Genomic DNA, 23,745 nt, shown 5'->3' with positions numbered 1-23,745 from the left:
TTGTAAACATGCCGGAAAACAATATTTAATGTGCAGCTGAAGCAAATGCACACACGGCTCGTTTGACGTGTATCCACAGCACGACACGAGCACGTCAGTTAGGGTCACGTGAAGTTTTCTGCCGCAGTCACTGTGGCATTCTGTCGACATTGTTGATTCTGAGAGGGCCCCTCTCCGGGCTCCAGGGGTGGACACTGTGCCAGCAGCAGAAACATGGGACCTGTACGGTGGCAGACGTGATGGAGAGCCACATTTAGCCGAGCTTTGTTCAAGTGTGCTTCGGTTTGTGTGTGTGTGTGAAATCAGAGGGAGAAAGAACGGAGAAAGAGCGAGTGTGTGAGAGAGAGAGAGAGCTCAGAGGAATACTCACTCATTACGGCTGTGAGGAGGGGTGAGGGTGTGACAGGGATGAATATATCATTACCTGCCCTTTGGTCAGCAGCCATCAGAAGTATAACAGATGGAACCGATGAACTGTTTCAGTACAGTTTGGGAGCATTCTACAAGCTGCAGTGTCCAATTATCTTTCACCGTGTTCTCACAGTAATGCACAATATTATGCTGCATAAAAGGTAAAATCAAAAACTTTCTTTCAAATCTAATGTCAGAACTTGTCTCCACTGTGATTCCATCGAAGCTTAAAACAACTTGTCTCAACCAATCTGTCTCAACAAGACTTCAGGAGAGCTGGAACGGTCTTTAAATGTTTATCAGTCTTGTTCATAAAAAAAATTAATTAAACAGTTAAAAACAAAATTCTGGCCGATCACAATATATTGAAGAAAAATAAGTGTGTACCAGCTTAAAACTTGAATCTGTAACAAAAAAATCATCAATTGTGTAAATAATCAACTTTACTTCTTCAATCTGTGTGATGACAATTAAAATGGTTTTTTTCTCAGTATATCTTGGTCTGTTGAACCATCTCAACATTATAAGATAATATGTCACTGCAGCAAATCAACAGCTTTATGCTGATTAGTATCAAAACAAGATACGTTTATTTTGAAATGATGAAAATTTATGAAATATGAACTATTAAAGAATCAAACATTCACAAGTAGCTGCAACAAATCATCTGCGTTCGTATTATAATAATAATAACGAGATATGAATAACAGTGACATGAAATAAAGATATTTAATGTGTTAATGTGTTTTCTGGGGTAAATATTCAGCTGCTGATAATTCTTCCAAACAGTTTTAGGTTTCATTAGTCACATGTGAATTCTCACGGATCACCAGCTCTCGATAACCTTTACCACTGATGCAGTTTGCCTCAGGCTGTCTGGGAATTACTGAGCAGTTTAATTTATTTATTCATTCATTTTTCTCAATAAGGATGACACACTGCATGTAAACCTCCCCATTACACATGTGAGACTGGTGGCCTTCCATGGGACTGCACATTTTCCAGAGCAATCTCTGATCTATTAATCATGGTTATTTTAATGAGGTGCACAGTCTGTGTGCGAAGGGGAGAAAAGGAAGGAGGAAAAAAAACACTGAGACAAATATTGGTTCTTACAATGTGAAACTGTGTTGTACATCATCGTTCCATATGTGTGAGTTTTCTTTTTTCTTCTTCTGTGGCTGCAACTGACACATTCTCAATAAAAGCCCAGGGCACATACGGTTTAAGATCTAAAATTTAGGTCAGCATTGAAACACTGCATTGTGTTGAATGCACCAGTGAAAACATATGAAAATGAGGAGTTTGACAATATATTTATAGACAAACCACATAACTACTAACAGTAAATACTACAGTAAAACCAAATCAGTGGAGCGTTTTGAAGGTATTAATGTCTATTTATTCATAAACACAACAGATGTAAGGTAAGTATGTTTTCCTATGTCTGTTCCTCACCAGAGAACAGCTACAGAGAGATTGTGGTTTTGTTAAATACTGAAAAAGTCAGTATGTTCCGTCTAATGTTATCAATAACTTTTCCCCCAGTATTTAATTATATTTCGCTGACCTTAACGTCATGCCTTGAGTTGCCTCAGCAAAAACAATTATCACACTTCAGTCAACAGAAGCAGAAAGCGAAAACAACAGAAATGTCTTCACAGTGAATATGTTGCAATTTGCACAGCAACAAAACATTTTGCCACAGCGCAGGAAGGGTAATTAAGACTGCTTCTTTATGATGATATATTTTAAAAGATTTTCTGCTGTATAGTGATCATACATAGTTTTATTTCTCCCAAATGCTAAACAATCAATCAGTTACCTCAAAGTTATGTTAAATGCACCACAAACAACAAACACCTAAAATTGAAATTTTAAGGGTAGATTTTACATTTTGACCTTATTTGGGGATTTTCAGTAAATTTTGGATGAATCCAATGGATCTGATCCAGCGTTTAGTTCCCAACTCCATCAAAGTATTCTGTAAATAAGTATATATAAGTATATACTCTAGCTATGATTCTCTCACTGGACTTGATTAAAGAGTAAAGATGATGGTGAACACACCAGTGCTTACGCTCTTAAGAGCTGCCCATTAATAATATGACACCCAGCCTTTCAAACTGGTGCTTTTAGACTGTTGAGAACACGTCTCACATTTTACATGAACATCATAAGCAGCCATTTCTTTCTGGGCATCGTCATTTTTAACAGCCGTGTCCCTTCAGGGGGGAAGATTTCAAGCAACATTGATTTTTGTAGAAACTTAAACCTGATACATGTCTTTATCTTGTCTATCTTTTATTTTACATAAAAGATAAGACACAGAGTACTTACACGTCTCATGTTTCTCGTTTATAAGCACATTGATTTTTGTAGCTATACACAAAATACAGAGAATAATGATCATTAAGCTGATGGAGGAATATTGATCATACAACCTTTTCCTCCATTTTGTGCAGAAGCTGCTGACACAAAACCTTCTGGAAGGAAACACTACCACTGCTTGCTTCCTTTTATTAACACATGACTATGCTAAACATTCAATAATAAGATTGCATCCAACTAATCTCACTGTCAAACTCACTTTTTATTCAGGGAAAGGGTCAGCAAGGTATACCCCTGTTTGCAGATACAGTACAGAAACCCTTGGCCTCATTATATCGTCTCCAGACAGTCAACAATCCTCCCAAACAACAATGCACACTTGACAGACAGAGTGTTGCTGTCATCAAACTTTCACAATCAGGCATTTTAAAGATGCAGTAGCTCTGCAGTCGACTGCCAGACGCACAGCTCCAAACGCTGCTGCAATGAAAAGAATCTGGTAAACAGCCCAGACATACAGACTGCTATTGACTTTCTCTCAACCTGAGGACACACAAGGGTGTTGCTGGTGTTTTTAACCAGACAATGATTATGATCAATGGTAATTATTTTACTGCAGACACATGTCTGGTATATCACGTCTGGCTTCTCCTGCTTTCATGCAAAACACAAGAGCAGTCTGGATGAGTCTGGAGTTTAGGTAATAATATGAAGGATTTTCCTAAGAACACAATGTATGGACTCATTCAAAAGTGTGTGGCAGTGTATTGTTCTCATTTTGACATGTTCAAGATGTTTCTGGACTGTAACCTTTGTTTATAGCCCCCAGCCAAAAACAGTGTACATAGCATGAGGGCAGGACTCTATAAAAACAGAGCAACACGGCTGCATCGCTACCTCTTTCATCTGCTCTATATAAAGATGGAAGACATGACAGCTCCCCAAAAGTGAAGCCAAATCATCTTGTACGGATCATAAACCAAGCCTCCTCCATGTCAGTGGATGGAACACGGCTCAAACTAAAACGGTATGGTAATAAATGTTTCTCAAAGATGGTTTCTGTCATTTTAGGTAGGTTCAAGTGTTTATTTTACCAATTAGTTTGGTTTTAATAAGTTAATGCTGTACAAATGAGGTGAAACATCATGACAGATAAGACTGACACGTGATTGGTGGAGCAATTTTCTGGCTTCCCATCACGTGAAAAAAGCCAGGTGACCGTATTTGGGATATTTTAGCTTCATTTTTGTGTAGTGGGAAGAAATGGAGAAGTGTTGTCCATCTTTACCTATACTCTCTGGCCAGGGCAGCTATGAGCTTCAACTGCTTTCACATACGGCAGCATTAACATTCCCACAGTGATGTGTGGAGGCGTGCCTGAGTTTATTTGTTCTTTAGAATGTTTAGAGCAGCTGTGAAACAATCAGAAAATAATATTTTACTAACACTACATTAACACTACTCCCACTCTTAGTTGACTCTCTAGCTCGTTTGACCAGTGTTCTCTCTCTCTTAGTCGTTCAGTTGCGATGGAGGGGCGAACTCTGAATCCTGTGTTTATAAAACGCCACCAACAAATCTTTTCCAAGTTTTAAAAATGCTTTATAAATAGATGTGACTTCACTTAACACCTTAAGTAAAATCATTGTTGAGGCTTTTGAGACCTGCCAATTTATCAGTAATTGGTTTTTATAGGTCTTTCTTAAAAATTGGTTTCCTGGGATTATTACAAGTCCCTGTCTCATTTCTTTAACTGTCAGAACACCTGAAGGTACAAAGTCATCGTGTCTTCTGCAGCAATTAAAGTAATTATCAAATAAAAGCTTTTTGGGACTCTAAATTGCTGCATTAGTCTGGATTGATCATATTTATGTGAAAACAAAAACATACATCTACTTGCAGGGTTGTAGAAAACCTGCTAAATGCATATTTCATGCAGAACTAAGCACAACATTAACACAATTTAATTCTTGTGACACAGAAGCTTTTAATCGCGAGTCTGTTTCAATGTCGATTTGATACTGATTAATCTCATCGTTGTTGTGATCATTGGGGGAACTCTTGGTCCACCTGGAGGAGCTTCAATAAAATTACAAATTTCAGCACCAGCAGTCAAGTGGAAACATGGTGATAATAGTCAGTGTGTGATTATGCAGGAGAAACCCAGCTATGGTCAGACTGAAGGTGAAGAAAATGTTTGCCTTGCTTTATTCTACAAACCTATAGAAGACTGCTGGAAATTATTTTCCAGTCTGTGCCAATATGGATGTGTTTGTATCCACTCATGTGTTTGCATTGACTTCATATGTGATTCAACTAAAAATGTGACATGAAACACAATAGTGCAGAAGTAAAAAATAATCGAAAAACCATGAGAAAACATCAAACGGGAAAATTGTGCATAAGACAAAAAACTGAGGAGGAAAACAAAGAAAATGTCAGAAAATGTGAGAAAGCTATTTGTCTCATTAGACAGGCCTGGATTTAAATTTGTTGAAAGAATGTTGCCAGTGTCTCACAGGGATTACTTAAATTGGGACGTGTTGACTGAAGGCTTGTTTAGTTTTCTCCAGGGTTTCTTGTTGCCTCGGCTCCGCCATTAATGTTTCAACATTAGTCTGTCATTGTGATACAAGAGTTTTATTGCTGCCTTCAGAGCCGTGTGCTCACCATTATGAGCTGTGACACTGTGCCCATTAAAAAAAAAAAACATCCACCACCATGAGAATCTTTATTTTAAAAAATATTAGGTTATTCATACATTTAGTATGAGGATGTGTTACAGTCACAGCATCGTCAATACAGTGAACCCAGTGTGAACTCAGATTCAGACATACATTTGTAAATCATTGCGTGCTTTTCATCAGGATTCGTATATATCCTCAGTCATATTTAGACAAAAACTACAGAAAATATCCAGAAAATTGAGTTGAGGGAGTTTGACTTTCACATATGAAGAAGACAGCAGGATAGTTCAGGTCAGAGATGGTCACAACAACAGGAAAATGTCCGGAACATTCAGGTAAGAGGAGGCCCCTGGGTATAGAAGATGCTGCATAAGTATGTATACAATAAATTCTGCTATGGAAATCAAATCGACACCGACCCTAGTCAAAAGCTCTTGAATTGTATCTTTCCAAGCTGACATCTCCATTGCGATCTTCTACATCTATAGCACCTCTTTTATATTTGTATTCGTTTTTCAGTTGTCATATATTACAAATATCATCAAAATGTTCACCTGCTCACAGTGAATTTCCCCTTGCTAGCATCTGATTCAATAAAATTGTGTGGACTTCAGTGCATGTCTGAAAGCAGCTTTATTATACTCCAGTTGTTTTTGTACTTTTTGCTCCCGTTTGTTTGCCATGATTTCACTGACTGCTAAGTCACACACCTTTAAAAACACTGAGCTGCTTCGAGTTGTCAGCGTGTGAACCGGAGAGTGCGGCACATACACAGCAGCCGGCAGTTTCACTGAGTTAGTAAATTGCTGCTGTTTTGAGTTCAAAACTGCATTCCAGCAACAGCACTGTGTTCATGCTGGGGTTGGAAGAGTGGCTGTCATTATCCTTCCAAAAGGTTCCTGCCACCACATAGTGATACAGCCTTCACTATACAACAGTGGAGAGACATTTAGCAGAACGTTAAAGTCAACTGACGAAGGAAAGCTGTGGTTTATCGTCTTACGTCAAAGCTATTCAGCTGTCAAACAAGTAAACTGCTTCATTGGTTGACTTTAATCTATGACAATTTAATTTCCTGTCGAGTGGGCACCGTGCAGAAATGTTAGTAGAAGGAAAAATAAGCAGAAAGCTTGGTATCAGATCAATCTTAGGAAAATAAGGGTATTGGTATGCATATCACATATTACATGTGACGAAGTTGGATCTATTGAATATAATTATCTCTATATTATCTCCATGACTGGAAAATCTCTCATTTATTTTGGATGTATTAATGTAAGGTGCTTCCTGGTTGATGCAGACAAAATCTTAACCATTACTGATATGGATGAATATTTACACCAGTAATAAAACTGTATACAATTTTAAATGTGCTCAATATTGTAATTCATTCAGTACAACCTGAGCACTTGATATAATAGTCAGTGCCAGAGCACTCCATAAAATAGTAAGTGGTTCCTTTTTATATTGAGTGCAATGGTTATATAATATATAAAATATATAATTTTTGTAAGTGTGACATTAGTAGTATTTATTAGTCATCAAGTAATATGAAATTTTCACATCCTGTCTATAATGAACAGAATTACCATGACTGTCAGTATTAGTATAACAGTATAGTTAAAATGTGTCGACAATTATCAAAATACATAAGGTCATTATCATTGTTATCAAAGATAAGAGTTTTCAATTAAACACAATCCAAGGTAGACTGCTTTCTCAACAAGTAATAAACCTATTCTACATGTTGTACGGTTCATATAGTACTGTCTGGGTATTTGAAAATAATTGTAAATTGATCTGTATACTATAATTTATTCTAACCAGCACATTCAGTCCTCCCAGTCAACACCAGCTCAAATTAAACAGTTTTCAAAGGCTTTTAAATGTTCTGTTCTTTGGTAGAAGAGACCGATTAGTAGCCCTGCCACTGCTGGGAGCTAGTTTATAGCCGCCCAGGCTAGCCACAAGCCAGATGGGCTGGTCTATAGCCAGTTTGGCTGATTGCTACTCCGATGGGTCGGCCATTAGCTGGGCCGCCATCCGCGACAGCCTACAGCTCCAGTCTGCAGTATTTCCTCAGAAGTCTGTTTTATCCCTGACATCCTTCTAAACTTATGGGTCGGTTTTTACCTGACCACACTGCGTATATCAGCTGACTGAGCTGATTCTGCCCCACGGCACAGAGAGGAAAACAACACTCACCTCTGTCAATCTCCACTTCAGTTGTCCATTGTCATAACATTTGCATCAGGATGGATGGTGCCAGTAAAACAAGGCTGCCACAGCTTCGTACAGCCAGCTGTTGTTATGCTCGTTTGGATTTACTGTGCATTTAAATATATATCAAAGACATATGAATATTTTCTGAAATGCCATCATGTACATTGTTGCGTGTTTGTCTAGAATAATAACTTATTTTTCCCCAGGGTATCGCTGAAATTATTTCGTGCTTTGCAAGTGCTGAATTATATGAAATAATAAATCATCCCCGCTAGGATGTCAGAGCTTCAAGAGAACTTAGGAGATAATCAAATTTTTAACGCTCTCGGGCCATAAAAATTCCAAGTTATCATCATGTCACACAGACACAGTGGGATCATTCAGCGTACATATTCAATGTGTAATGGAGTGTTGAGGAACCTACTGATTATAAAAACAGAGCTGTACTGTAGTACTGTAACTGGTTTTTTCAACATACCCTCCACAAAATACACACTGGAACCGAGTTTTGAGGAATTGTTAGGACAAGCGTCTGCACCTTGAAGCCACAAATTAAATTTGGTCATATTTACCTTTTCTAAATCAAACGGCTGATTGCTAAGTCTCCTCTTCTGTGGCACATATCCCTGCAACTGTCGCAGTCTAGTCTGTAGTGTCATGATAAAATATGTTCCCCATCAACTCATGAGGAACAGCCGAAAGTGAGAACTTTGGGATTGGTTCTCTAAATGTCAGGACCAAACAGCAAACACTTTATCCAGTACATATATAGCTCTCTTTCTTTTTATATCAAATGCAATGCTTTGGTGCACAAAGGCATTTTAACCAACAATACATGCACACAGGATACTCTACATGGTCTAATCCTACAGACTAAATCCAATTGCTACAGGCATATCATGCTCTCGGAGAGGGCTTGAAAGGAAATCTGCTGTTTGTGTTAAGCACACACTATGCTACAATCATTCTGAGGGTTACCTGCATCACAGTGTGCACCTTTAAACACATGAAAGGAAGTGCTTAAACCTTCTTAAGCCCTCTTTACTTCAACCTGTTCAGGCGGTTGTCACTGTTTTTCACAGTGTTGTCGCCACAGAGTAGAATTGCTACATTTTGTGAAAGACAAAACAGAATGAGAGCATGAAACTGATATTAACATCTAAAGTATTTCAGATATTCTCTTTAAATGGACCAATGGAAAGGAGATAATTAGAAATACTGTGAGAAATGTTGGCATTGGAAACTGAAATCCCATTTCAGTACTTAATCATTCCACGTAGGACCAGGTTTATATTTTCCTGACTCCAGGCTCTGCATACTCAAGGTTCACTTGTATTGCATATGAATTGGTGTTTGAGTTCATACTTTATGTCATGGACATCGAAAGGAGCTTTAATTAGCCATCCATCTTTCCGTTTGTCCTTTATCTATACAGCTGATGCTCTTGAGGAAAATGGGGGAGTTGGAGCCAACCCCAGCTGACATTGTGCAAGAGTAAAGGTTACCAGTGTGTCACAGGATCAATATACAGAGAAAAACAATCATTCCCATTCACATTTACAACTTGAAGTCTCTGATTAACCTAACTACATGCTGCCTGTCTTTGGACTGTGGGGGGATTAATGAGATTTAATGAAATCATTACCGGCTCTCAATTTTTGACAATGGCACCGATAAATATTTGGCTGATTTAAGAATTCAAAAGCAAGAGTAATTTATTAAAACAATGAAAAAAACATTCTTCGTAGAGTTGTAACTCAGATACCCACTGATCACAATATTTTACAGTGTAAATATGAACCAATCAGTTCTCTCACTATTACAATTACATCAAACCTAGTGACCAGTGACCAGACCTAAGTCTAATCTTATAAGTTTAAGTCTACACACAGCAATTCGGGAGAAAGCTGTGTCTCACTGATTATGGTGGGGCATGTGGCCCTGAGGGGGTCTGGTTCTCTGCTCTCCAGACAGATAACAGATGAACACATTCAGCTCTGCTTCTTATTTTCTGCATGTCATTACACTGGGTACCTGCGCTTTGGTAAACAGAGGAACAGAATTAACATTTACCCATCAATTATTTATCATATTTCAGTGTCAATATTAAAATATAAATTGATATTGAACTGTATATGTCTGAAGAAAATACAAAATAAGATGTTTTTTATTTTACCTTGTAAATCTCGGCCACATGAAAGACTTAATTTGATCACTCGTTCCAGATTATTTTACATTCTATCATTTATGCAAGTCCACAAAACAACAAATAAGTTTGAAGAAGGATAAAAGATGGTAACCAGCTGTGATCTCACTTTTTGATTGGTCTCATCTTTATGGAATGAGGAGGAGACTGCTTTGTGTGTCTCCTCCTCAGGAGCTGCTCGCTGCTAAGCTACTACCACTGGTTTGGAACAGTTGCAGTCGTAATTATTATTTCTGTGCGGTAGTCATTGTATATAACAATGCAATTGCATTTACACTTCCAATGTGATCACGAAATGTCACTTACCACTTCAAAAGGTGGTTTGGCTGGTCAGATCAAAATCCATTCTTTAAGCATTTTGGGTGCATCTACACCATACGTCAATACTATTAGATCACCTAAAATTTAATTTAATACCAAGTATAATTGGCATAAAGGAAGTTTTGTTTGGGTAAGAAAAGGTCTGATATTAGTTAGGTTGGTACAATATCACAATATTATCTGAATTAGGGAAAATAATGTCCTTGCTTCAGCTGAAGTTAGTTTCTAACGCAACCTTTTCTCCAAGAATACCTTAATTGTAATGGAGTCAGTTGAAAAGAGACTTAAATAGAAATAAATGCTTCAATGGCTGCTTTTTCAACCACACAATTGGAAAGTCATCTGACCATCCAACAAGGACACCAAGCATACCAGCAACTTCAACCAGTAAAACCCATTTAGAAATGCTACATCTTGTAACCGTACTTCTAAGAGCACTGCAGGGGCCTTTGGTCAGGATCACACTTTCGGCACAGGTGGGTGATCTCCTCAACAGATCTTTTCAACAATCCAGAGACCCCTGATGAGTGTTACTGCTGCTCCTTTTCTTTGAGAGAAACCAGCTCAGTTGAATCTAGCACTTCAGTGACCTCAGTGATGTCTTTTTCTCTTGTGTTACAAAAAGAAAGGCTGAATGAACCCTTTAGGGCAAAACTCAAGACACCATGAAAGACACATCTCTTAGTGGGAGTGCCTGAGGATCTCCTACAAGTTATCACTGGGGAGGATTATACCACCTTAATTTAAAGACCTTTTAAAGACTGTTCATTGCTTCACAAATAAAAAATGATGGATTGGTTGATTTTTATAACCTCTTTATTGCAACTTGCTTTGGTCTGTTTGTAACAGTTTTTGGCACAGACAGAATTAAGCTAATTGCAGAAGTGTGACTATTTAAAACCACTGATAAATTCAGCTCAATAGGTATAAAAGGACGTATTACGAGATCTCATTGTACACATCCTTTATTAGAAAGAAGATGGAGGAAGCCCAACTCCAGTGATTCACTATCGGAAATGCCATCCTCTCGGTTAACTGCCCTGCTGACAAGACATAACAGACTACTGAGCTTACACTTTAAACCTAAACTGCCACAAAGGATTCATGTCTTAACCGGTAAATTTCTCAACGCTGTGATGGATCAGGCCCGCCCAGATAGCACAGACAGATTCTAACTCAAGATTTTTCTATTACAAGTCAAGCACTTGGGGGGCATGTGGAAGAATTAGCTCTGGGAGTACCTCTTCTTCACCTTTAGTCTGCATTTTATTTTCAATTATAACTCGAGGCACCTGAATACTACGCTTCAGATTAGATTTTAACATGAGCTGTAAAGTTTATGTCCTCAGTTTTTCCTGTTTACAGGAATCACAACTTGTGACACACATTTGTTACTTTCATTTGAACACAATGTGCTACTACATCAGATTGCCCTTTGTGCTGCAGCATCAATATTCCTGCTAATTAAGATTTAGGTCTGTGTTGTCCCCTGTTGAGACTTTTGTCACCACAGTGTAAGTGATCTGCATTGATTTTACTTTCTCATTTCTTTTTAATTGCATGCATTGTTTCCCAGTGTAACTTAACCTCCCTGCAAACACACAGATCATGGGAGTTCTTACAGTATTTTTCTTCATAAACCGGGATGACTTTAAGCATCTTACGACCCATGTAGGCTTAATGGGTCCTTTATTCATACTTACGGCAGGCAAATGAAACCACATATATACGACACAAACACAAAGCAGAGTATCTATACCCCACAGATGATATGAGAACCCTGCAATCAATGACAGATCCAACATAGCATTTCCATCTGAACCAAAGACTGAAGTCAAACATCTCTCCTGAATATTACAGCAAAAATTACAATGGTGACTTATGATATCTGACACCATTAGATATCCAGTGAGTCATGCTGACAACCTTACATCTGCAGGTGGGTGGGTAATAAAAAGCCTGACCCTGGGGGCGGATTTTGTAACTGCATCTGATATTAAAAATCATTGTGGACATTTTTAATACATACGTAGAGAAATCAAACAGAGGAATTGTGCTTTATATGGTGATAGCCCTTTAAAACTAGTCTCATGAATGGGGCTGAATTTTGTCTAACAATGCTAAAGATCAACACTTCAGTAGAATCATCCATCCAACACTAAGGTGCAAAATCAGAAATAGTATTTAATGAACACTCCTCTGACAGACTTGTACTAACTGTTATGCTATCATGTCCTTTGAGTCATATTTCTGCAGCATGAGATGATTTGTGATTTTTTCTGTTCCATATTGTTTCCTTACCAAAAAGAGCCCTTTTGGTTATTTATGTTCAACCCCTATATCACTTTCCAATTTACAGGTTTATGTCTTTTATGAGGTCTCACACTGAACAGGCACATACTTCATTTTCTCTGAAAAATGTGATAAATAAATGAATCCCAGCTCTGCAGTGCAGGATGTTGTGGTGGTGGTGGTGATACCAGTTTCACCTCATTTCGAGAGGATGGAGTGTGCATCATGCCACCATGTCTGGCTGCAACAGAACAAAGTAAAACTAAAGAGGGGTGAAAAGATTGAAATGGAAATGAGGGAAATGAACTTTTATGTTTGCTGCAGCCTTTGAAACACTGGCAGTGGGATGTGGGTGGGTTGGGGTCAGGGGGGCCCTCCACATCTTCCACAGATGTAACCCCCGCCAACAGAGCTGGAGGAACACATTAACTAACCTGTCTCTCAGGCTACAGACAAGTGGGGATGGGGAAATGGATGACTTCATAAGTTTGCTGCTTTACAATCAGGACCGATGCACACCCCCTGCTGGACAGGAGGCAAGTGCATGCATTTTGAAGATGATAACTGGAACATTCTGTATGATTACTTTGGGAAATGAGGTAAAAGGTTCGTGTCGGGGTTTGTGGACTGCAAATGTGTTCCCTGTGTACCCCTCCTGTATCCCTCCTGTACAGAAATGTATTTATCTAGATTGCGTTACATTTCAGATTCATACAGAAAGCACATACAACTTATAAATAATCAATTTCAAAATTAAGCATATCTTGGAAAAACATCAATAAGCCACACCATTAAAATCTCTAACCAGTTTTAATGGTGTGGAAGATCAGTGTATACCAGTAATGGCAACACATGCAATTTGAAATGAGCCTGCCATGCTGTGGCAGCATGTTGTGATGGAGACGGGGTGACGCTGTGTCTGCTCATTTGTTTTAGTAAACAGACTAAAACCATTACTGCAGTTTAGACAGAAATGTCTTAATGAGGATCAAAATAAGGCCTTAAACAGCTCTGATTATGGATGTGTACCATAAGTCAAATAAACAGCTAAATTTTGCCAACCTTGACAGTTACCCCCAGAATTAGCTAAACTAATGATCAATAACTTGTAAATGTGTAACACTGGTTAACTGTTGTTGGTTAGCATCTATGATTTGTTGCAGTTGCCTGCTACTAGCTAGGTTGTATGTAGACTGTCAGAAAAAAATTTGGCATACAACCACTTGACAAGAGGTATAAATAATTACATTCAACACAGGCATGTCTGCGTTAACCTGCAAGGAACGAAGGCTGCTGATGCTAGCACTGCTAATATTAGTCCCATTAAAGTAGACTATTGTTTTCCCTCAGATGCTGCGATCCACAATAAGTTGTAACCAACCTTGACTATTTTATGACAGTTTCTGAACAAGTCGAAAGGTCTACGTTTAAATTTAATCGACTGGGAAATTGTTTGGAACAACCCAAAACCGGATATTAATATTGTGAGCAATATGTAATCGTACATGATTTTAGGTGAAAACTCCCTTGTGTGTTTTTTTGTTTTTGTGTCAGAGCCTTTTGAACATAGCTACTATTAAGATGACATGATAACCTGAATTGCTGTAAGTTGAAAAACTTTCTTTATTGGTGATACAGACCTCCTCTCTTTGCATCATACAGTAAGGTGCAGCCCATCCCAGCTGAATCTTGGGTAATCCTTTGTTTTTCCATCTGTCTCAATGGAAGTAGTAAATGTAGCAGTCCTTAGAGAGCCAACTCTTCAGCTGAGCCCTGTTCATTACCCTGCTGCTGTGCAGGGAACTGTCTGGTAAATGGCTTTTTAATGGCTCCTTGCTTCCACTGTGATCTCCTGGCCCATTTCTCTGAATTCTGATGGCTCATGGTGCAGAGGACCACGTGACTCAAAACTACTATTACTCAACCAGTAACTTTATTATCCTCACCACAAAACATTTTGCTTTAGTCGCCCCATTCACATATTCAGTGGTGCAAGCCTAGCCGGAGCTGTCTGAATGAAATTCTGATTAGAATTTCTAAAACTGGACCATCTCGGCTGTCCTTCCATTTTCTCAACAACTCATCTGATCAACTTTAAACGTTATGTTTGTATTGTTGACAGCCCAAGAAAGTGCAGTGCCGAATCATTTTGAAATAGTGATTCTCATTAGAAAGGAACCTTAAGCCTGGGTCAGGGCAACCCATCCACGTAACCAACACCATTGATGACGCCAATGGTGGGTCACAAAGATGGCTGCGCCTAGTTAAAGAAGGGATTCCTGGGAAATAAGTTGCAGCTACAAATCCTCACACAGGATCTTCTATAATGTCGGAGTATTTCAGACAGAGACACGAGTTCTGCAAATTGGAAATTATGTATCGCAACAGTACAACAGCTACGCTTAAGACGCAAAAACAACACAACATCCCCGGTTTGTCCTCTTTTTATCTCCACCCATGAATGACATTCATTTTATTAACAGGCAGAGTGAGTAATTCATGCTTCACTGCTGTTATGATAACGTGTCATTACTGAGAGGTGTTCCAAACATTTTCTCCATCCCATTTATATTAATTACGGTTGATGAAACGTTTACAACACCTCTCAGTATAACCCAGTACGGACAGGCAGCACCACAAATTACAGCCTCCAAAACAACCATCACAATAAATCAGCTCCTCTTTCAAACAGATGCATTACAAACTGGTCATTATAATGGTCATGAAGGAGGACTTATTGAAGGCCTTTTTGTATCATACTGCATTAATGGAGCCTGACCGGGTCTATTTTCATCATTTTTAATATCATAACACAGCAGAATGTGATAATGATTAGATAATTGAATGTTTTAAAGGGGAGATGCATAAGTGTAAATAATCTATGCTTGGGTGATTACTGCTGGCACTTCATGTTTGAGTGTTGCAAGATAATATATATACATATATACACATACAGTATATATACACATACATACATATATATTTAAATTGCTTAAATAAAGCTCATGAGGTAAACTGGCATCTCAGTATTTCTGGCATTCAACAGTTACGCTGCTCTATGATATTAAGGATTATTACAAAACAACAACAAATCAAGGCAATGTTAAATATGTTTGCACCACCTATGACCAAAGATTATTTGTATAATTTTTTTGTCCTGACAGCTTTTTATGTTATTACATTGAGGATGTATATCAGCTCACAGCACTGTGGAAAGTCTGTGAATAAGACTGTATAATTCTGCCTCTTCCATGTTAACAGATGGGACATGGACAAAACTAAAAACGTAAAACGTCCAATAAATATTTCTCAAAGATGGTTTCTGTCCTTTTTCATTTTTTGAAGTTATTTGATGCTCTAAAAATGGGGTGAAATTTCTTAATGGACAGCTAAGACTGACCTGATTGGTTGAATTCATGTACTGGCGGATGTTTGATACCAGTAGCGCCACACTGTGATCACTACAGTGATGGCTCCAAATGATGTCATTCATACCTGGGATATTTTGGCTTTGTTTCTGGATAGAGGGAGGAAGTGGTAATGGATCATCCATCTTTATACACTTCTACATATATTGGAGTGGCAGGTCAAAATGTTTTAATATTTAATTTGGTTCCTTACAATTTGTTAGATGCATATTTGCTTTGAACAGAGTTGTGAGCATTTTTATGGATTGTTCTTTAAGGGAAGAGTTTCATGGGTGTCAATCCTGTTCATCATGAATGTGAATTCAGGAACTGCATGAGTTTCAAACTTCCAAACACAGTAAGCTGTTTTTAAAGTTTGAAGGACTTTGAAGTAAGAGATGGGATGGTGCTGCAGGCTGAATTTCTGATTGACTTGTTATCATTCAGAGGCTATTGTATAGTGTTTAATGCTGTCTCACACTTTCTTGCAATTTATGTTTTCTCAAAGCTGAGGTAATGCTTTTTTTTTTCTTTTTTTCATAGAGTCAAACTGACAGTGCAACAGTTAAAGCATTGCATTTATTCATGGAAATGTGAGAAGATACATTTAAATAGAATACTTTTATGTCAATGCACAAAACATCTTTCTGAGAGCCTCCATCTTAAGGATTACCCAGTCAATTCATTTTCACTGCGACTCCGACTACTAACTTTCTCAAACTTTTTGCTGACAGTTCAGAACATTAAACATTTTCATTATTACTATCACTATCATTATTCTTCTTTAAATATACAACAGCCGCTTGTAAACACATGATATAAACCACAGTGGGTGGAAAGTTTCCCAGTATGAATCCAGGCCTTCATTGTGTAAGATGAGATTTTTTTTTATCATACTAAATTAAGTCTTCAGCATGAATGTGTAAGTGTATTTTACACCGTGAAACCGCTTGACTTTCTGAAGTCAGGACCACAATTGTACGGAAGAAAATGCCATAGATGCAGCAGAAGCTAATATCATCCATTCTGCTCTGGTAGTTTCAACTCGCCTTTTTACAGTAATGAAGTTGGATCATGGTGTTTTATATCCCAAAGCCCTTCGAGAGCCCATCTGAAGGCCTTGATTTATTCTCCTGCTGTTTTTTGCAGACAATCAATAGAGACTATCGAGTAAACAGATATTACTGGCATATACCTCAACTGAATTATACAGGTTTAGTAGCTCATTGATTTCAGATATTTGGCAGTTTGATTAATTTTGAGGAAATCAGAAATTTAATTTTTATCTCTTAAACCAGTCATGTCTTGTTAAATATTAAAGGTGCTTATGTTTGTATTATACTTTACCTTTTCCTTAACATGGATTACAGGCTCCGTATACGTACCTGCTCACAATACAAAATATGGACAAGAACTCAGGGTTAACCCCGCCCGTTCGCCTAGTACGCCTCTGGCAATTTTATATATAATTTATATTGAACTTATCTTTTATTAACAAATGACAAACTACACCAAGCACTGATTAGTGATTACAGTGGAGTGCGTCATCTTATGCTGTTCCTATATTTACCATCACCAGACCTGAAATGTTCTGGTGCTGTATTACACTGATCCATTTAGCCTCCTCAGTCAGATTGACAAAAACACAGAGTGAGCACCAAGAGAGCCCTGCGTCAGCTTAATCAAACCCTGACCGTGCACGAGTATATTCGTTAAGCAGGAGTTCCTGAAATGTTCCCCCTTCAACCCCCGAGACAACAGTATCACAGACTTGTGACCCTCATTGCGCATGGAGTCAGTTGTAGCACACAAAGGATATTGATTTGTGCTAGTTTAAGAAAAAAGGTTTCCTGTGGTGCTGTAAATAAACCTACTGCTACTGATGCTCATCAGTCATCATCACCTTGGTGGTAATGTGGGGACTATGGAAATCGGAGGACTAGATTTCATCTTTTGTGACAATTATAAGTAAAATACAATACTTATATTGGTTTAGAAATGTTATTTGATTGCTGAAATAAAGGATCCTTCGGGTGGTTCCAGACAGTTTAGGAACGACTGTTTGAATATATCAGGTCTTTTTTTGTAAGCATCTATGACTTAAACACTTGGTATACAGTGCTTATATGATTGCACTTACTGTATATCTGCGAGCACCATAGTTCAATCTGGGAATAGGGTGGATTGGGTCGGAGAAATTAAGACTGATTAATGGCGGATGGCCCTTGGGATGTGAAGTGATACATCATTAATGAGGCAAATAATAATAACATTGTCTAAAATGTGAGCAGAACAAAGGTTAGGTCCACTGCTCCTGCTTCATTTTTTAACCAGACTGACTCACAATAAAGCAAACTAACAATGGGAACACTAAGAAATACAGTAATATGCTCCACACATACTCATAGAACGGGAGTTACGTCTAGTAACTTCCATTTATCAGGAGCAGAAACAGGACGGCAGCAGACATCATGCATCTGACCATCTAACTGTAAAACAAGAATCTCTGTGTTTTTTTTATATAGAACCCATTCAGCCCATCAAGTTCATGTTACTGGGGACCCAAAGGAGGTGCAGCTGGTTCAGGATTTAATGTTTTTTTGCAAATGAAACACGTTTAGTTTATCCACAATGATTAGTTAAGTTACGATCGGCTCAACTTACCTAAAGTTCACCATGGAAACACATAGAGCGACATAACAAAACAGCATATCTAATCTTTACAGGAAACTTTTGTTTAATCCTGTCCTCCTTTTTGGAATGCTTTTGATTTCCCTTTATATACCACAGAAAAAATGTTTACAATGTTCGGCACCTTTTGTTCAACACAAAATTGCCTATATGACCAGACAATTAATGATGTTCTTCAATGTTGTGATGACTTGATCCCAGTTATGTGATTTGATTGTAAAAACATGATCTGCGACCCCCCCTCAGTTTCTTTGAATAAAGTAAAAAATAAACGGAATTATTTCTTTCCTCAACATTTTACACATATTTTAGCCATTAACAAAAGATAATAATAAAGCATCTATATACACTGATACTAAAACTAATTACCTATATGTGTAACTACAGTAATGAGGTTATCGCAGCTAAACTAAATTAAAATATAATTGTGCTTTATTACTTCTTTTAAAGAAGTATCTAGAAATATTCTGGACACATCAAACCTAATCCACATCTAAGCGCGTATTGCTTGTGAATCAGCAGTTTAGTCTTTCTTTCATAATGGAATTGGCATGTGATTTTTACTTTTAATTACACATTCAATATACTGTATACTGCACTCTACAGTTTCCATCACTCTGTAAACTGCTTGGATTTATTTCTGCCTCATTTCTGGACTTGCTGTGCAAGCCGATAGGCATCATTGGCTTTAATGAAATATGGGCCTGAGTTTTTCATGTAGGGAGTACAAGAAATGTTCCATTTATTAAGATTCCACACTGATGCATATTTCCTTATAATAGAGAGAGAGAGGGAGAGGTGACAGCTTAAAACCACTACAGTTATGGCATCAAATGAAAATCCATGTAAACTCTATTTACCCCATCTCAAAATATGAAACAGCTCATACTTACACACATTACCCCCAGAGCATTTCTGCATGGTTTGCAGGAGTGTGTCTGCTCTCTTGCATTCTTCCTTGTATAAACTTACAGCTTGTTTTTATTTATTTATTAAGTTTTGTATTGTTTGTTTTCCACAGGATCATGGTATTCTTAGTGAGCACACAGCGGCCGCCCACTCATGTTAGGTGGAGGTATAAACAAACCCTCCTCTGCAAGGTCTGATATAACCAATGGCCCAGGGCCAGTGAAAGTTTGCAGGACAAGTTAAAATGACCTGTCACTGGCTGGTATCCTAAAAAAAAAAGAAAAGATGGACGCTCTTCTCTGAGAACAGAGTGCATTTGGGAACCCAATATATAAACCAATGATGAATGTCAACAGTTCATTCAGTGTCAGAACTTCTGTAAATCGGCTCATGAGAGTTTCCACCCAAAATGTGAGTTTTGTTTATTGAGGGTGAATTTGATATGAAATCTCAACATTAGTGTTATTGTGAGGCTCTTCACTGAGGCCCTTCTGGCTGGCTCTCGCTAACCAGCTGCCCTGAGCTAAACAGGAATTTCAGAGATTGTAAAGTAGGAGCCGTTGCTGCTGTGTGATGGTCAGATTTCTTTTTTATTATTATCTGCCAGCAGATTTGTCTTCAGCAAGAAAAAGCATCTGTTACATAATATACAGACGCTGCCTGTAATTTGCTCTTCACAAGTTCCAGTTAAGAATTTCACAATTATCATAATAAGATTGTATTTAATACTACATCTACTACTACTTATAATAATAAGAAGAAGAACAATAAGAATAAAGCCAGCAAATATCATCTTTTAATTTGTTTGTGTGTTTTATCTTTGCTCTTTTTATCTCGAGGGAAGTGAAATATAAGGAGGGTCTTGGCCATGAGGGGGAAAATGTCACATTGGACACTTGAGGGAGCAACAAACCGTGTAGACCAAGTCATTTTGGGATTGAAATTTAGCAGCAAACAGAATTGTTGTGACCTGATTTTAGATTAGGCATTTTAAACAGCAGATGAATGTTATTGTCATAAAAGGAAAAAAAAAAGATTCTTACTCTAAACTAAATGTCTGTTTCTGTGTCCTGGCCACAGGTTGCTATTTGCATGATGTATTTACATAGAATGCTGCAATTACATAAATCCTCCACCATGAGCATGAGACGACTTGCTCCACGCACTCCACTGTAATCACTAGTCAGTGCTCGGTGTAGTTTGTCATTTGTTAATAAAAGATAAGTTCAATTTAAATGATATATAAAATTGCCAGAGGCGTACCAGGAGGACGGGGCGGTGTTAGCCCTGAGTCCTTGTGCATATTTTGTACTGTGAGCAGGTAGACGGAGCCTGTAATCCATGGCAAGGAAAAGGTAAAGCTGAGGAAGAGCAGCTCTTCTCTATCCCACAGATCTCGTCTCACACTAAGAGTATTCGGGGGGTAATTAACAGAATAATGAGCAAATTTGCCCAAAATGTGTCAAATCTAAGTAACCATGAAAGCATGAAGAATCAATTGCTATAATAAGTGAGAATGTGTCTACAGGGAACAATTCATCACAAGATTAACTTGCACATTAAAACAGATGCAACCAGATGGAATTGATGTGTTCGTGTGAACTTGGTAAAGGATCAGTTGGATTATTTGGGGGAAAAAAAGGTACAAAGTGGCAACGACACTGGTTGTGTGTGGCCTGCTCATGGTTGCCGTCAGTTACCTCTTCCACCTGTTGCCACAGTTTCTTGATGAGTGGTAAAAGTATTGATAACCAAGCTGCCGCATGGAAGTTTAATAATGAAAGCTACTTCGTTTTAAAAATCAAACTACCATGTGACCATACCTCAAACAGCCCTCTGGTTATAACTAGAAGCAGTGCTGCTGAAAAGGTCAAATGTTACAGGAAGACATGTTTAAGCAACAGATCTTTGAAGCCTTGAATGCCAAACAACAGTTTATAAGACTACATAACATTTTACAACTCTAAAGATTCATCAGCAATAAGTTTACTTACAACTTTGAGTGAAATTTCAGGTATACTTAGATTGTTCTTTACTTTTTTAATAGAGACGTTGATATTTTTGGTATAGTAATAAAATGACATGCAGAATGGTAAATATTAATTTTGTTAAGATGTTATAGTTAAAAACCAAAACTGCTGAGTGATTTTAGACATGGTCATGAAAACATATCAACGTAAACACAGAGACTTGATATCAGGCTAAATGAATGACGCTGCAGACGTTGGAGTCCTGGTAAGTCACTTCTTAGAATATTGTCTGACCAGTAATTTGTGATTATACTAAACCTTAAAGTGAACAACTCAAGGTGAAATATATCAAAAACAGAACAACATACATCAATGCTGATGACTTTACATTTTGCTTGACTTTCAAATCTGAGTTGTAACCTTTTCTGAAGTGTCTTAAGAATCAAATCATGTAGCTAGAACACAACAAAAAAAACTACAGATTTACCACAACTGAACTCTGCCTCCCTCTCCATCTGTCGGACAGAGACAAAGGTGCTGACACATCTTAATGCCTCCTCTACTCTCCTCCCCCTGGGGCTCATTATCATATCCGATTTGCATCAACTCCTCACTGTCCCAGAGCAGGAGCAGCACCTTTCTTACTATTCCACACATGTTGGCTCACAAGCAAATCCTGTATTCATCTCTGGAGCGGTGTCATTACGTCTCGTTGCGTTTGTAGATGGACTCACGATATCCTCGTGAACACGTCAGACGGCATTCACGAGTGGTGCCATTTATAAACAGTGATAATGAAATAATAAAGCTCCTGTGTGTAGGGTTGATTTCTAACAGCTTCAGTGTTTGGTATGCCAACATCACATCACAAATACATCAGAGCTGGCACACAGTATCTAAGTAGAAACTGCAGTATACTGACTGAGTATTATTGTAATGTTTGTATGATCATTATCTATAACGATCATTTCCACTGACGTTGACCATTGTTTCAATGTTTGAAAGGCTCGCTGCCACAACTGCTCCATGTTTGTCTTGGAAAAAACCACTGTCCATTAATATGCTGATCTGAACCACAGATTGTATACAATGATGGACGACATGACAGCGACGAGAAGTAAAGCCAAATCATCGCGGTCATGTGGGTCATAAACTCTGCCTCCTACGTGTTAGTGGATGGGACATGGACCAAATCACAGTACATGTCGTAGATGGCTTTTGTCATTTTGGACAGTTTAAATACTGGGTTAAACATCATGGTTGACAGCTGAGCCTGGCTCACATTTGGCGTAAGGCAGGTATCATCTGACAGGAAAATCCATATCTTATAATAATGTATATTTAAGCACATTTTATCTTCTCCTTCCTTTGTACAGAACTAAAAGTACAGCAGCTACAACAGGAGCTAACGATGGCCCATATAAACCCAGGCCTGGACCCTGGTTCCATTATAGACACCATGCAGACAAAACACATTCACACTGCTAAACACAGGCCGGACTGTCAAATACGAACCATGATCCCCCCTGAATAAAAAATTGATTGATTGAAAAAAGTAAAAATAGATTAATAATCTTTACTGAAGATAAACTGTCAACACAAACTAAATTAAAAAAACATCAGTTGCAGAGTGTTTTTGTTTTTTTTACCTATCGGCACTTTACAATGACTCTGAGCAGAGAGAAGAATCATCTGTTGTGCTGCAATGCACTTTTACCTTTATATTTGCACATACTCCTGCACCTACCCCAGTTTGTGTTTCGTAGGTTATGTGTGAGTCTTTTTATATTTTTAAAGTTTTAAATTGCTGCTAGAAAACATCCTTCTAGGATGAATAAAGTATCTACCTACCTACCTACCAGTAACTTCAGTTATAGGCTCACAAATAAGAAGCTATAATTCCAACTATGAGAAACAACTGCCAGAAAAAACTTCACCAAACAACAACAAACTGCTGCAGAACACCCTTAAATATATATAACACCACAACACCAAGCACTAACAAGCACAACACAATAAGGACTCACCTGTTGCTGTCACTGTCTCCTATGAGCAGGAGAGTTGCAGGTGGATCCAGGATGTGATCCAACCAGCTTCTCCACGTGTCTCTGGTTTGTTTGAGACAGCAGCTTCACCATGAAGCCCTCATGATCCAGACTCATGATCTCTGAGGTTTCTACCTGTCAGCTGCTTTAGTTTAGCTCAGTGGTAGCAGCGTGCTCACGCCACTGTGCTGCTGTCGCCAGGCAGCAGGGGTCGCTGTAGAGCGTCACTGATGGGGAAACGTTAAATTATAG

The 23,745-nt window shown here is 38.2% G+C and overlaps 1 long non-coding RNA gene across 1 annotated transcript; it reads right to left on the bottom strand.

Annotated features, from left to right (window-relative positions):
- LOC138407540 (uncharacterized) lies at nucleotides 1–23,745 on the bottom strand. The gene is made up of 2 exons (XR_011240993.1): nucleotides 23,476–23,745; nucleotides 1–220 (listed from the first exon to the last, which is right to left on the bottom strand). It is a non-coding gene; the product is annotated as an uncharacterized lncRNA (long non-coding RNA).

Source organism: Paralichthys olivaceus, chromosome 1, assembly GCF_024713975.1.
Source record: "Paralichthys olivaceus isolate ysfri-2021 chromosome 1, ASM2471397v2, whole genome shotgun sequence".
Lineage (NCBI taxonomy): Eukaryota > Metazoa > Chordata > Actinopteri > Pleuronectiformes > Paralichthyidae > Paralichthys > Paralichthys olivaceus.
The sequence above is the reverse complement of the archived record's forward strand: the minus strand, read 5'-3'. Positions and strand labels throughout refer to the sequence as shown.